Raw genomic sequence first — 15,374 nt, forward strand, 5'->3', positions numbered from 1 at the left:
GTTGTTAAGTTGAATTTATTGAGGTGACAATGGTTAACAAAGTTATGTAGGTTTAATGTGCCCGATTATACAAACATATGTGCACACTGCATTGTGTGTCCACGCCCCTCAGTCAAGTCTTTGTCCATCACCATCTATCCCCTCTAAAACCCCCTCCACCCTCCCCCTCTGGCAGTCACCACCCTGTTGTCCATGTCCATGAGTTTTGTTCGCTCTCTTTTTTGTCCTTCTTTGCTAAGTCCCTTCCAAACAGACTAGATTTTCTCCCTGTGTAATAAGACACTCAGCACCACTTGTCCTGAGGTCTCGCTGTTTCACTCAGCTGAGGCCTCACAGGCTGAGGGTGACATGACAGATGTCCAGTGTCCCCCACTCTACAGCTCTGTGCCTGGCCCTGTACTGCAGGCTGGAAGGCCACCCAAAGGGGCAGTGTGACCTCCAGGGAAGACAGACATTTCATTCAGGGTCAGGAAAGGGTAACCCCACAGATTATTTGAAAAGAATGTCATAGAAAATACCAAGTTACAGAGTGGTGCTTCAAAAAAATGGTTATAGAAAATGCAATTTTAGGTCATGCCTAATTAAATTGTGTAGCTCCCCTGGCTTTACCTAAATCTCTACTGTGCCTAAGGAATTTGGGGGCTGTCACACTTATCACCTTGGACTAGGAAGACCCATCCATCCAGCAGTGGCACAGGGAGAGGTCAGAGGAACGAGACGGAGAACTCCCGCCCTTCTCTTGGCCTTTCCCTTTATTTCTCCCACCATCACACGTCCTTCCACAGAGCGCCCATCATAAACCCCTGCCTATTCCATGCTGCACTTATAAAAGATATTCTTAATCACCCCACTCTGAGCTACCTCCTGAACCAGACCCTCGGCCCTAACATGTCAGGGATTCACATTCCTATTTTATTCATAGCACCAAGGACCGCATCCTGGAAAGGCCGTTAAATGAGTCGGAGTCCTGCCACCAACTCTTTGAAAGGTTGTGTCTTCTTCCACAATTTATTTGGGCAGCAGTTTTCTCAGTTGTAAAAAGATTAGTCTCAATTAGTAAGATTCTTCCAAATTACAAGTCTCTGATTCAGTAAGTGTAAGAAAAGAAGAATCAAATAAAGGAAAGACTCAGAGATGATGCTAATGGTTGTCAGCCCGAAAGAATGCGGGTCTCGGGATCAAGCAAAGAACAACAGCATGGCAGGTGCAAGAGCGGAGTGGGTTTGGGGCAAGCAGGAGAGGGCAGAGGGGGGTGAATGGTGATGGAGGGAGTGACTCGGGGTGGTGAGCACACAGTGAAGATTAGAGGTGATGTATTATAGAATGGTATACCTGAAACTTATATAATTTTATTAATCAGTGTCACCCCAATACATTTGACTTAAAAAATATATATATATATATATGTATATATATATATATAGAATATAGGAACATAGTTGTATCAGTAGACAACTCATTTCAGTTAGGAGTGACAATTGGGACCCTGAGCAGAACTTCTCTGAAACATGTTTACCTGAGATAAAAGGAACATAGCCAAGGAAAGACTAGTCTGTGTGTCCGGTTTAAGTTGGAAATTTGGGGGTTATCCCTATACAAGTGGTGGCAGGTTGATAATGAAGTGATTTAGAGAGAATAAAGCAAAGTAGGATGGACAGATTGAGGGTAAACTGAGAGCTGGAGAGTGGAAAGGGAAGAATCCCTCTAACAGTGTTGGGCTGGCAAGGGTGAGAGGAGACGCGAAGAAGTACTGCCCCATAGGAAACTAAAGAAAACATAATTGAAGAGTTGTTTTGCAGAAACCAAACCTTTTTGGTACTTATAGTTCCAGGTAAGACACTGAAGCTAAACTTGGATGGATTTGCAAACTCCTCACCGATCTTCATAGATTAGTATGTCCTCTTTCACCACCGTCCCACAAACAGCTGCCCCACGGCTTTTTCTTTTCTTTTTTTATTTTTTTGCACTGTAACATTGTGTACTCACAGGACAGAATTTTCCAAATAGAATTGGAAAATAAATTATATTTTAAGTTTTACGATTATTGGAACAAGACAGGATAATTTTATTCTAGGTAGGTTTTTAATGGCTTATTCTCATTATAGGGCAAAAAGTGATCAAAGAGTTAATGAACTCTTTTTTAGTTTATTTGCTTTAAGGTGAAAGGAGGGGAGAAAGTGAGGCAGACTCCTGCATGTGCTAGGACCGGGATCCACCTGGCAACCCCACCTGGGGCTGATGCTTGAGTACCAAGCTATCTTTAGTGCCTGAGGCTGACATGCTCCAAGGGAGCTACCTGCAGTGCCTGGGGCCAGTGCTCAAACCAATTGAGCCACTGCCTGTGGGAGAGGAAGAGGGAGAGAAGTGGGGAAGGGAGGAGGAGAGGAGCAGATGGTTGCTTCCCTGTGTGCCCTGAGCAGCAATAGAACCTGGGGCATCTGCATGCTGGGCAACACTCTATCTGCTGAGCCACCAGCCAGGGCTGAGTTAATGAAGTCTTATCCACACCAAAGACACATTCATTCTTCTTTCAAACATCTGTATGATGTCATGCATAAGGGACTGTGTGTAGTTCTTTAAAGAAGACATGAAACTCATTTTATTCATTGGCCAGCACAGGGATGTGCTATCCCAGGACCCTGGAAAGAATTCAGTCACTCAACTTCAAGTCTAATGAGCAAAGGCTTAGAATTGGCTGAATGAGAAGAACTAGTGCAGAGGATGGGATGACTAAGAACTTTTGAAGGAAAACTACTTTGGGGAAGGAATCTAGTAAAACAAACAAACAAACAAACAAAATAAATAAAAACAACCTGACCCGGCGGTGGCACAGTGGATAGAGCGTTGGACTGGGACCTGGAGAAACCAGGTTTGAAGCCCTAAGGTCGCTGGCTTAAGTGCGGGCTCAGCTAGCTTGTGCGCAGGGTCGCTGGCTTGTGTGTGGGATCATAGACATGACCCCATGGTTGCTGGCTTGAGCTCAAGGTCGCTGGCTTGAGTAAGGGGTTACTTGGTCTGCTGTAACCCCTGGGTCAAGGCACATATGAGAAAGCAATCAATGAACAACTAAGGTGCCTCAACGAAGAATTGATGCTTCTCATCTCCCTCCCTTCCTGTCTGTCTGTTCCTATTTGTCCCTCTCTCTGACTCTCTCTCTGTCTCTGTCAAAAAAAAAAAAAAAAATCAGACAAATTAAAAATGCACTTACTGGGTCATATAAAGTTTGTTACTTCTTTAGAGACTCAGGGGCAGTATGGTCCTAGTGACGTCCACTAACTTCACAGGAATCAACCGATGCACAAATGAGAGGACACACCGCAGTATTTCTTTACCTTATCTTTAGAGGAAGAAACAAATTAGGTCCATGGAACTCTCAAGGCAGGAGGAGAGAAAAAGGTCTCTATTCCATAAATCTCTTTTGTATGGATTATGAACTGCACTATCAAGAAACCCGTGAACAGCCTGAAAATTGCTGAGAATGCTGGGTGTGAGAGAGAGCTGTAGTGTTTCAAAGAAAGCATCCAAAGGACACGCTTTCAAAGGGAAAAATGCCAGCAAAGAGCACCGCGGACAATCAACATAAAAACAGGGGCTGATAGAATCGCAGCCAAAGGAACAAAAGTTAAGCACGCTCCCTTCGGCGCAGCTGGCCCATTATAGCTCTGAATACCCGGGCTGACAATGCCTCCCCCTGCCTCCGATCTCAGAGGTGTCAGACAGGAGACGCGCAGCCAGCAGAAAAAGCTTCCACCGAGCTCTTGTTAGCTAACTGCGGTGTTTTGTTCGGTGGTTACATGTCTGCACAGGCCGTCACCGTGTCAGTCATAATTACCACCTGTTCGCCGGCTCCCTTCAGGTCCCATCACCTCGGGGGCACTAAGCAGCCGGCGGCAGGAGGCGGTGCGGATTGCGCTGGAGCAGCGACTGGCAGGCTCCCGCTTTCAGAGGATAATTGCTGCTTGTGCACAAATAGCCCTGGTCCCTTCCCCAGCGCCCCCCTCCTGGGTGCAGACGGAGACACCCAGCCGCCTTGTGCCAACACTAACCCTCCTTCCCAGGCCAAGGGGATCACAGGCCTGTCACATGTCACTTTCATGCCAGGAAGCAGATCTGACCTCTCACACAAGCATGTCATTCTGATTTTGTTTTTGTTTTTTTAAGTTCAATTTTTAAAAACTGTACGAACCATATCGTCTTGCCCCTGGTCTTTAGTGCTGGATGACGCATACACAGTGTGTGTGTGTGTGTGTGTGTGTGTGTGTGTGTGTGTGTGTGTGTGTGTGTGTGTGTGTTGTTTTTAATAAGATCATCCTCTGAAGTTTTTTTTTTTTTTGTATTTTTCTGAAGTTGGAAACGGGGACAGACTCCCGCATGCGCCCGACCGGGATCCATCCAGCACGCCCACCAGGGGGCGATGCTCTGCCCATCTGGGGCGTGGCTATGTCACAATCAGAGCCATTCCAGTGCCTGAGGCAGAGGCCACAGAGCCATTCTCAGCGCCTGGGCCAACTTTGCTCCAATGGAGCCTTGGCTGCGGGAGGGGAAGAGAGAGACAGAGAGGAAGGAGAGGGGGAGGGGTGGAGAAGCAGATGGGCGCCTCTCCTGTGTGCCCTGGCCGGGAATCGAACCTGGGACTCCTGCACGCCAGGCCGATGCTCTACCACTGAGCTAACCGGCCAGGGCCCCTCTGGAGTTTTTGATTAGAGACTTTCCTGAAAATGATGTTTGGATTACATATTTGCAACTTCTGCTCATTTTAATAGCATATGAACAAATAATAAAGAACACCAGTTGACGTGAAGTGAGCACTCAGTGTGTGGGAGGCATTGTTTTAAGCATCCTATGTTAAGTACGTCCTTTAAGTTTCACAATGGCCCAATCAAGTAGGCACCACTTGGATTTCCTGTTGATGGATGCAAATATCAAGGCGTACAGGGGTTAAATTCTACCAGTTCTCTAGCTGTGCCATTCCATTTCTCGCTTCCAAACCTTTACACACGGGGAGTCCAAAATGCCAGCCAATTCAACCTCATCGTGCTTCTTCCTGAGTATGCTAGAAATTCATCTCAAATATCAGTTGCTTGGGAAAACCCTTCCTGATGTCATCCCCCAGCCTGAGTGAAATACTCCTAAGAGCTTGGCTTTTAGCAGTTAGAGAACTCTTACTTATGCCACTGTAATTATTGACATTGTGTCTTTAACCTGAGTAGAATGGGGACTCTAAATCCCACAAATAAATTAGTTCCCTGAGTCAACTGTCTTCTAACTCAGAACTAGTTTAACATTTATAACACTGTTAGCAAGAAAGAGATGATGGAAATTATCCCGTTTTTAAACCATGTTTTTCTCCTGAAGCTTGTCAAAGTATCACGTCTTCAACTTCATGTGGTTATCACGAAGCGGCAGTCACGTATGTTTCCTTCTGACACGATCTGGTTCGGGAGGAAGATACCACAACCACGTAGAGTGTCTTTAAGTGTCATATTTATGCATGTGGTCTGTATGCTTCTATGGGGGAACTGACAGGGTATGAATTATTTTGCCTTCCGCTAATCTTAGGGAGAAGATGAAACCACAGTGAGTAGGCCCATTGTTCTCAAAGACGGGTGATGATGTGAATCACCTGGAGAAGCTCAAAGAAACACAGATTTCGTGATATATGGAATGCCTGGAGCTGAGGCCTAGGAATATACATTTTTCAAATTGCCACAGTTAATTTTGATGATCAGTCATGTTTGAAAACACTTAGATTATAGGCCTTGAAGTGTGGGTGACAGTGATTCCTCATGGGTAATGTCTGAGACACATCAGAGTGGTCTTCTGGTGTGTGGACGTGGGAACTCCAAGGAGAATAAAATCAACAATTCACTAGTCACATCAGTAGCATGAAGCAAAATAACAAGAAATGGACATTGGTTTTTGTTTTGGTGGGTGGCTGTGTGGGGGTGGTTAGGGTTTCAATAACAGGCTCAACTAGAATAACGTGAAGGAGCTTTTATACAAAGCCTATGCTCGAGGGCCCCACCTGCCAATTAAATCAGAATCGTACATCTGAGCAGGAGTCAGGTATCAGGATTCTCTGAGAAGCAGCCAGACAATGTTGCTGGGTGGGTGGCAGGATTAAGGGCACAGTCAGGAAGGTTTGAACTGGGGGTCTTTCAGAAATTATCACATGCTGGAAAGACAGGACCAGCATTTCCCAAAGACTCTTCAGAGTGCTAATTCCGTGAGACGCTTTGAAAACAGGATTCTGCAATCAAATATACATGAGAAACGTTGCCTACTGCATGCGCCCACCTCTGAGACTTACATGTGTAGTAGTTACTAATGCCTCTGAGAAGATCTGTGACCAAGAGAGCTGTTAACTAGTTTTCATCTAGTATTTTTCCATGGAAATGACTTTTTATTTTTTGTAGCATCTACTAATGTCCTACAAAGCCCCATAAACAGTGACTCCAGGTAAGGAGGATGGGTGAGGGAGCCCCATGCACTGTAGCTTGTAGCCAAGGCTCTTCTCTGCCATGTTTGGGGGAGTGGAGGAGCCTAGACTTTGGAATCCCAGTCCTGATACTTCAATTTTAAAATGATGGAGTGTGATGAGCTGATGGACTATGTGAGTGAATCAGGGCACTTGACTCTGTGTTTCATTATTTCTTCATTTCTTAGGTCATACAGCCTTCAATGGGCCACAGAAACATTCTTGATTGAAACCTTCTTGCTTCAGCAGAACAAAAGACGTTATAGCTTTGGCTTGGATGCAAATGAAATCTGGACTCTGGTCATTGAAAGGTGAGTAGCAGTGACAGAAATTGAGTGTGAGTGGAACCCTTGGATATACTTGCATGGTTTGGCTCTGTCTCCTCGCTACCCCCCCCCCCCCCCCCCCCGCCCTGAGAACACTGCCCAGATAGCAGCTGCTCCTGGATGGAAGGACCCATGCAGCTGAGCCCAGCCACGCCCGGTTCAGTCCTCATGTAACCTGAGCAAGAAATAAGTGTTTGTGACTGAAAACCAGGGAGATGTTAGTAGTTTATCTTAACTAAAAAGCAATATATAAACCTTACTTTGGCTCCTGATTATAAAAACCCAGACAACTAAAATATATATGACATAATCAGAGGTATTTGTATGATGACCTTAAAATTTTTTGTGTCATTTTAAAGATGCAATAAAACTATTTTGCTGGTGTTTAAATACCTTTTTTTTTTTTTTAAAAAAAAAACCTCTATCTTAATGACCCACATTGAAATACTTTTGCATGGAGTGATATAATGTAGAAACAGGGAAGTGGGTGAAGTTATTAATGAATTGATAATTTTTGAAGCTGGGTAATGGGTAATTAGGCATTAACTGTATTGTTTTAAATTTTTATATGTTGAAAATATCCTACAGTAAAGTTGCAAAAATCAACATTCACAAAAGCTATTCTCTAAAGGTTGAAAATTCTCAGTGCTTCTTCTCAGAATTATAACAATCTTCTAATTTAACAGCATTGCCAATGAGCCATCCCCACCATAGAAGAGTCAGCTAGAGGTATCTAATAATTTCCATGATGCGATTATTATGACTATTTATCTCAATGAGACTGGGGAATTTTGGGGGCTGGAACACTAAGAAAGAGAAATGGAAATCTAGAGAACTCGAAGTATAATGATCCTTTTTGAATATTGACACACTTACATGTTTCCCCAGATGTAAATGTTGTGTAGGTGAAAGCCATTTGATTAAAAAAGATCCAGCTTCTCCAAAATTTTCAGAGGTAAAAACTTCATTAATTAACATCAAGGAAAGTGGAGCATCTGGTACTTTTTTGTCAACAGATTTTAATAATATTGAACATTGCTAATTGGACAGAACTGAAATATAGCTCTTTGTATGTTAAATTAGTATGGTTCCTTCTGCTCTATTTTCCCCACTAAATTTTATTTAAACCATGGCAACTCTTTAGCATCTTCTTCAACTACTTTAGTTAAAGTGATTTTGAATACTTACAAGAAAAAGCATTCATGTCAGAAAATGCTGTCGTTATTGCCATTGCGATGGTCGGTTGCTATGACCTGGAAGAAGCAGTCCAACTTGCCAACGTTTCAGCTCAAGGGTTTTCCTGAATGTTACTAATGTCAGAAGATGAAACAGGTATGTTTAATAAGCTGAGGAGAAACTCTAGACAGAGCACTGGTTAAAGGCCAAATGAAAGATCTGCCAACAGAGGAGTGATATGAAGGAGAGACAGTGGATCCCTTTGTTGAGCTTTAAACAAGGTCTGTTATTACCACCAGATGGTAAATTAACCATGATTAACTGGAGGTAAACTTTGGGCTCAATTTAGTCTTAGCTCTAATGAATAGACTAACTAATGAATAGAAATCACAAGCATCATTAAACTAATCAGAATCTAATTAGAAAGAAATGGAAAGAAAGGTGAAGATGGAATCAGGTAGCTTGAGGTTCAAATTTGGATCTCACTAATTTTTACCTGTTTGGTTTTGGGCAAGCGATTCAACCTCCTGGAGCATCAGCTTCATTGTATAATTGTGATTAAAGACTTACTGTGTAGGATTGTCTTGAGGGTAACTTTTATAACACTGTCAAGTTCTCCTCCATCTTCTCATTGTAGAATCAGAAAAGGCCTTCTACATTTTTTGGTATTTCCATTAAATCATCTTTGGTGCTATTGGTACCAGTACTGGGTCATGCCAGGAGGCCACATCATACACTTGGTTAGGCCAGGTTCCTGCAGAAAAGCTTCCTATCTGTGGCTTAGTTCATTTCTGAAAAATTGATGTTGAGACTGTTACTCAGCCAAAGCAGGTTCTCAAAAATATCACCCTCAGTGACTTGATTTCCCCAAAGTCCAGTCACAGAGACTAGACTAAGGAGGGGAGTAGCACCTTGGCACTATACAGCAGCTTTGAGCCCTGCCATCCCAACAGAATCATTTCTCCTGGGAAATATGACTCAAGGTCATCACATACAGTTATACAAGTTGTGCACTGCAGAACTCAGTGGGCACCGTCAATGTGAATGGTTCCTTCAGATGTCAGCACTGCATGATCCAGTTGGTGGTGTGCTGTAGCCCTGAATTTGTGATCTATCTTCTGGCTTAAGGTTTCCAGTGTCTTTTTTTTTTTCAGATTTATTGAGGTATAATTGACAAGCAAAAATATTATATATTTAAGGTGCATGACATGATGGTTTAATATACATATATATTGTGAAATTATTATTACAATCAAGCATATTAATCTATCACACCAAATAGTTACCATTTTTTTATTTATTCATTTTAGAAAGGAGAGGGAGAGACAGAGAGAGAGAGAGAGAAAGAGGAGAGACAGAGAGAGAGAAGGGGGGGGAGGAGCTGGAAGCATCAACTCCCATATGTGCCTTGACCAGGCAAGCCCAGGGTTTTGAACTGGCGACCTCAGCATTTCCAGGTCGACGCTTTATCCCACTGCGCCACCACAGGTCAGGCCTAGTTACCATTTTTTATGGGGGTGTAATGAGAGCTTTGAAACTTGACTTTCTCAGCAACTTTCAAATATGCAATACAGTATGGTTGACTATAGTCACCATACTGTATATTAGATCAACTGAATTTATTTACTTTATAATTGAAAGTTTATACTTTTTGACCAAAGTCTCTTTATTTCCCCACTCTAGCCTCCAGTCCCTGGTAACCATCATTCTGCTCTCAAATTCAATGAGTGTCACTTTTTTTAAGGTTTCACACATAAGTTAGATCATGCAGTATTTGCCTTTCTTTGTCTGGCTTTTTTTTACTTAGCACAGTGTCCTCCAGGTTCATCTATGTTGTTGCAAATGGCAGTACTTCCTTACTGAATGGTGTTTCATTGTGTATATATACCACACTTTCTTATTCATCCATCCATCAATAAGCACTTAGGTTGTTTTCATATCTTGGCTACTGTGAACACACTGGGGAAAGGATAGTCTCGTTAGTAAATGGTGTTGGGAAAACTGAAGATCCACATACCAACATACCAAAGAATGAAAGGGGCCGCTTTTCTTACACTGTATGCAAAGGAGATTAATGACTTAAATGTAAAACTTGAAACTGTAAAATTGTAAAACCGCTAGGAGAGAACAGAGGCGAAAAGTTCGTTGGCAGTGAGTTTTTTGGCTGTGACACCAAAAGTGCAGGCAAAAACCAAACAAACAAAATAAAGTAAAAGCAAACAGGTGGGACCGCATCAAACTAAAAAATCTGCACAACAAATGCAACCACCAACCAAATAAGAAGACAACTTATGGAATGGGAGAAACTATTTGTGAGCCATATTTCTGATAAGGGGTTAATACCCAAAATGTATAGGGAACTCCTCTAACTCAGTAGTAAAAAGACAACCCAATAAAAAAATAAGCAAAAGACCTAAATAGAAGAAGAAATCTTCAAAGAAGACACACAAATGGCCAACAAGTCCATGAAAGGGTGCTCAAAATCACTAATCATAGAACATGCAAATCGAATCAATGAGCCAGTACTCTTCCTGTTACAATGGCTATCACTGAACATTCAAGAGATAACAAGTGTCGGCTAGAATGTGGAGGGAAGGGAACAGTTGTGCACTGTTGGTGGGAATGTAAACTGGTACAGGCATTGTGCAGAACAGTGGGGCAGTTCCTCCAAATATTACAACCAGCACTACCTTGTGACCCAGCAGTTTCACTGGTGGGGAATGGAATCAGTATCTCAGAGAGGCATTCGCACTCCCTGTGCCTTTCCGAATAGCCCAGGATTTCTAGGACTGTTTCTCTCAAGATGGCCCCTCCTGGGTGCATATCCTGGGTGCCAAAGCATACTGCCCTTTAAATGTGCTCCCTCAGTCACAGAAAAGCCACAGCAACGGAGTCTGAGCCTTTTTCATCCCATAAAGACCAGTGCTTCCTGTGGCTGAAGGGTCCTTTGGCGAGTCCAAGCAGAGGAAGCCTCAGCTTATTGGCCCATCTTTGCCCTCTGCACATCCGGTCTCATAAAGCCTTAATAGGTGGAATCCTTGGGGTTGCACCGCTGACTCTTTGTCTCTGGGGTCTGCTGCTCAAGCCCCATGCACATGTCAAGACCCCAAATCTCCGTTCCCTGGACTAGTTGTGAGGATCATGCTCTCACCCACTTAAGTCATCAATTTCCGCTACCTCATTCCTTAAGGAGTTCTTCTCAAACAGCCCCAAGCATTTTATCTCTCATTCAGAAAGTACTCAGAGGTTTTCTTAATTTTTTTTTGTTAGACCTTAAAAGCTTTAGGGATTACATACTTCTCATTAAAATCTTGAACCTTTCAATTCTTCCCTTAAAAAACAGCCGTGTTTACACACACACACACACACACACACTCACACACACACACACACCACACTCTCCACCCTTCATTGCACCTAAGCCAGCAGTTACAGCTGCTGTGCTCTGGCACACGGGTGTGCCACAAGAATTTATAAAACATGCAATACCCAACTATGTAGTCAGGGGCACTGACCTCTTTTCCCTTAGATTGTCAAATAAATTTGACAAGGGCCAACACAACAATACCATCTGGTGTGAATAAATCAAAATGATATCTATTTTTTTTTTTGGTCAGATCAGCAAAAAACAACATGTTTTGGTGTGCTACAGAATTTTGGTAAGTTTGTAGTTTATGTGTACATGAGAGGGAAAAGGTTGAAAATTGCTGTTCCAGGCTACAAAATTATCAAAAGCAACTTTGACTTTGTTTTTGTTTTGCCTATTTATTTAGTTTGAGTTGGTCCTTGATTCTGCGTCTTTATTTTAGAGGTTGTGAAAAATCACACAATATTAGAATTCTGGTATAAATTCTATACAATTTGTGCAAGACTCAAAAAACAATTGTCAACTCTTTTGAAACTCTGATTTTGAAGTAGGTGCTCAGGGAGGTACAAAATGCCTAAGATACAGTCCCTCATCTTATTGGGCCTAACATTTTTAATATTAAGTACAATTTATGGAGATTTGCAACTCTTTACCTCCTTATTGCATAGGCAACTTCCAGGACCTCCTCTCTCTGTGGGTCACAATGCCAGGCTCTGAGGGGGAAGAAGAAGAGTAATGTTGAGGGTGTGGGGGGACGAGAAGAAGGGGACACGTGATCATTCAGCAGCCCTGCGCAGCTAATGAAATACTTTTTCATCTATTGCGTCTTTGACCCTCACAATAACACGTCTTTCTCCCCTTTGCCCACACCATTTGTTGGGTGCCCCCTTTATGCCAGGACTTGGGATATCCAGAAATGAAACAATCCCTACTTAGGCTTTGAGCAGTCTGGTGGAAGAGACCGATAAGAAAAATCAATGATTTCAGTAGTGTGATAGGTTCGATGTTAGAGGTGAAAACAACAGCTTTCAAGAGAAAGTTGGCCTGATGAGTAGACATCAGAGACACTGTTAACCTTATCCGCCTGAGTTCGGTGTTTAAAAGAAAGCAGAACATCACAATGCGAAGAGAGATGAAATTAGAGTCAAGTAGTTTTAGGTTCAAATGTGGACTTCACCGCTTGTGAGCTGGATGGTTTGGGAAAGTTGCTTTGGGAGTAGGAGTGGGCAGGGTCAGGGACTGTCTTAGGACAAGCATCTGGAAATGCGTGATGGAAGATGAAACTGGAAGAATGACTCATAGCTGGTCAGCGGAGGAAACAGCTGGAAGGGCATTCGAGATGTTTTCTGGTTCACAGGCAGGGAGGTGAGTCAGTGACTCTGGTGTAGAGCAGAGGGTTTGGGCTGGGTGCGGGGCAGGCAGTAACGGTGAAGGCCCCTGTGAGCCATGCTCAGAGACCTGGGTGAAGCCATTGCAGAACTCGCAGCAGGCTTGACACATTGCCTTTACACTTTTACAATGAGATAGGATGAATTAGGTCTATGGTGGAGGCAGAAGGTATGTTGGGAGGCTACAGAAGCAGCTGTGACGAGATGGTGAGAAGCCAGACCACTCTGGGCACTGGAAGTGAGTACGGAAAGGAAGAACTTGGTCAAGGGAACCTAGTACTGTAGCCAACAGCTACCACAGCGGCACCAGCATTGGCAGGCACACTACGTAGGCATTCCCTTTAATCTTCCACGTAGCATAGGTACAAAATGAGACGGGTACATGGCTGCAGCTAGCCCAGGTAACACACTGTGTAAATTAGGAAACAGTGCTTTCCAAGGGTGGGCACATGGTTTGGGGACAAGATGGCATATTAGTGGGTAAAGAAGTACACTCCTTTCTTTGGGCAGAGACAGTGCCAGGTCACAAGGCTCAACAAGTAGAGAATTCCATTCTCCCCACCTCTTCTGCCGGCTGGCTGCATAGTGCTAACTTGCACAGTGTATGCAACAAGCTGTCGAATGAGGACCGCCCAGAGCCCAGAATGTTTCCTGATTGGTTTGCCCCGAAAGCACAATTAGTGAGGAGAGAGCCAGAGGTTCACTTCCTGGATTCCAACTTCAGTCTTTATTAGCATCCAGTTTCCTGACCAGGAAAGCTTCGCAGTCTTAAAGCCTTTGCCTGTCACTAGAAATCAAGAGTAATACAGGAGGTTTCTCTCTCTCTCTCTCTCTCTCTCTCTCTTTTGTTCAATTACTCCAATTCCCCAGCCCTTACCCCCTTCGCCGCACTGTCAGCCTACTCTCTCTGAGTCTCTCTTTTGCTTGTTAGTTCATCTGGTGTTGAACACACAATACAGTGTACAGATGATGTGTTATGGAATTGTGCACATGAAATCTGTATAATTTTTTCAACTATATATTATAGAAAATATTTGGGCCCTGGCCGGTTGGCTCAGCGGTAGATGGTCGGCCTGGTGAGCGGGGGACCCGGGTTCGATTCCCAGCCAGGGCACATAGGAGAAGCACCCATTTGCTTCTCCACCCCCCTCCTTCCTCTCTGTCTCTCTCTTCCCCTCCTGCAGCCAAGGCTCCATTGGAGCAAAGATGGCCGGGGTGCTGGGGATGGCTCCTTGGCCTCTGCCCCAGGCGCTAGAGTGGCTCTGGTCGAGGCAGAGCGACGCCTCGGAGGGGCAGAGCATCGCCCCCTGGTGGGCAGAGCATGGCCCCTGGTGGGCGTGCCGGGTGGATCCCAGTCGGGCGCATGCGGGAGTCTGTCTGACTGTCTCTCCCTGTTTCCAGCTTCAGAAAAATAAAAATAAAAAACCTAAAAAAAATATATATATATATAGAAAATATTTGTCTAGATATTATAGAAAATATTTGTATAGATATTATAGAAAATATTTGTCTAGATATTATAGAAAAGATATTAAAGATATCTTTAATAAATTTAATAAAAAGGGAGGAAAAAAGAGTAGTGGAGAGGGAAATAAAACTCAAATGTCTGTTTCTGCAATGCTCACTCACTTCCCTAAAATCAAATTAACCTTAATCATTTTAAGTAGAAAAAAATATGACAGAATGCAGGAAATTGTAGATTAGTAATTCAGAGATTGAACATGGATGAATTGCTTTAAAATGATCAACTGTATGTCTAAGAATCTGATTTTGAAGCAATTAAATTGTCATCAGTTTCTTGTGGTCATATTTTGAATGCCGGAAAAAAATGCCTAGCTTGCGGATTTGATTCTTCTTTCCCCTCAGTGTTACTGAGTAACATTATCTGTAAAACAGGGGGTAATTTTGCATTATTACAAGAGTGATACAAAAATACACTTGGGTACAATAAGGACTGTGATATTTGTGAAAATGACCTCAATCTTATGGAGATACCCAATTGCTTGTGTTCCATAATTGTGTATTCAGATGCTAATTGCACAAAGCGCTTGCCACTGCTTTGAGGTGTGTTGACAACTATCTATCCTAAGCTCTTGTGTCTTTTCAGTCCCAGAATACACAAAGTCATAATAATAATGATTCTCAAAATGGCTGGCACCTCACAAGTCTTTCATTCATTCCACGTAATAACTGATCATTTATTTTTTCCACCACTCCTCTGAGACAAACAGTTCTATTTATTCTGCAATGAAAATGAGATCTGGAATAATCAGAAGTCATATACTGCTGTAACTACAGTGCTGGGGATGATAATGAAGACTGCTTCTGGTGTGGTCCTTTGCGGACAAAAGAAATATATATATGTATGTGTTCTCTCTGCTACGGACAAGGACCTTGCGTGGTAGGGCTGTGATGGCTTTGTTTTCCCAGGTGAGGAAACAGAGGCTTGATTGAGTTCCTTCACGCATTTATTCAGCTATTCAATCAATGCTTAGCGTGTGCCCACTGCAAGCCAGGGACAATTCAAGGTGCTGAGAGTGCAACAAAAGGGACAAACATGTCTGCTCTCATGGGGCTGATACCCTGTTTACCTGCTGTTATCAGTCAGCTCGGGCTGGCCAAACAAAGTGGAGACTGGG

This window comes from Saccopteryx leptura, chromosome 3 (genome assembly GCF_036850995.1).
Source record: "Saccopteryx leptura isolate mSacLep1 chromosome 3, mSacLep1_pri_phased_curated, whole genome shotgun sequence".
NCBI lineage: Eukaryota > Metazoa > Chordata > Mammalia > Chiroptera > Emballonuridae > Saccopteryx > Saccopteryx leptura.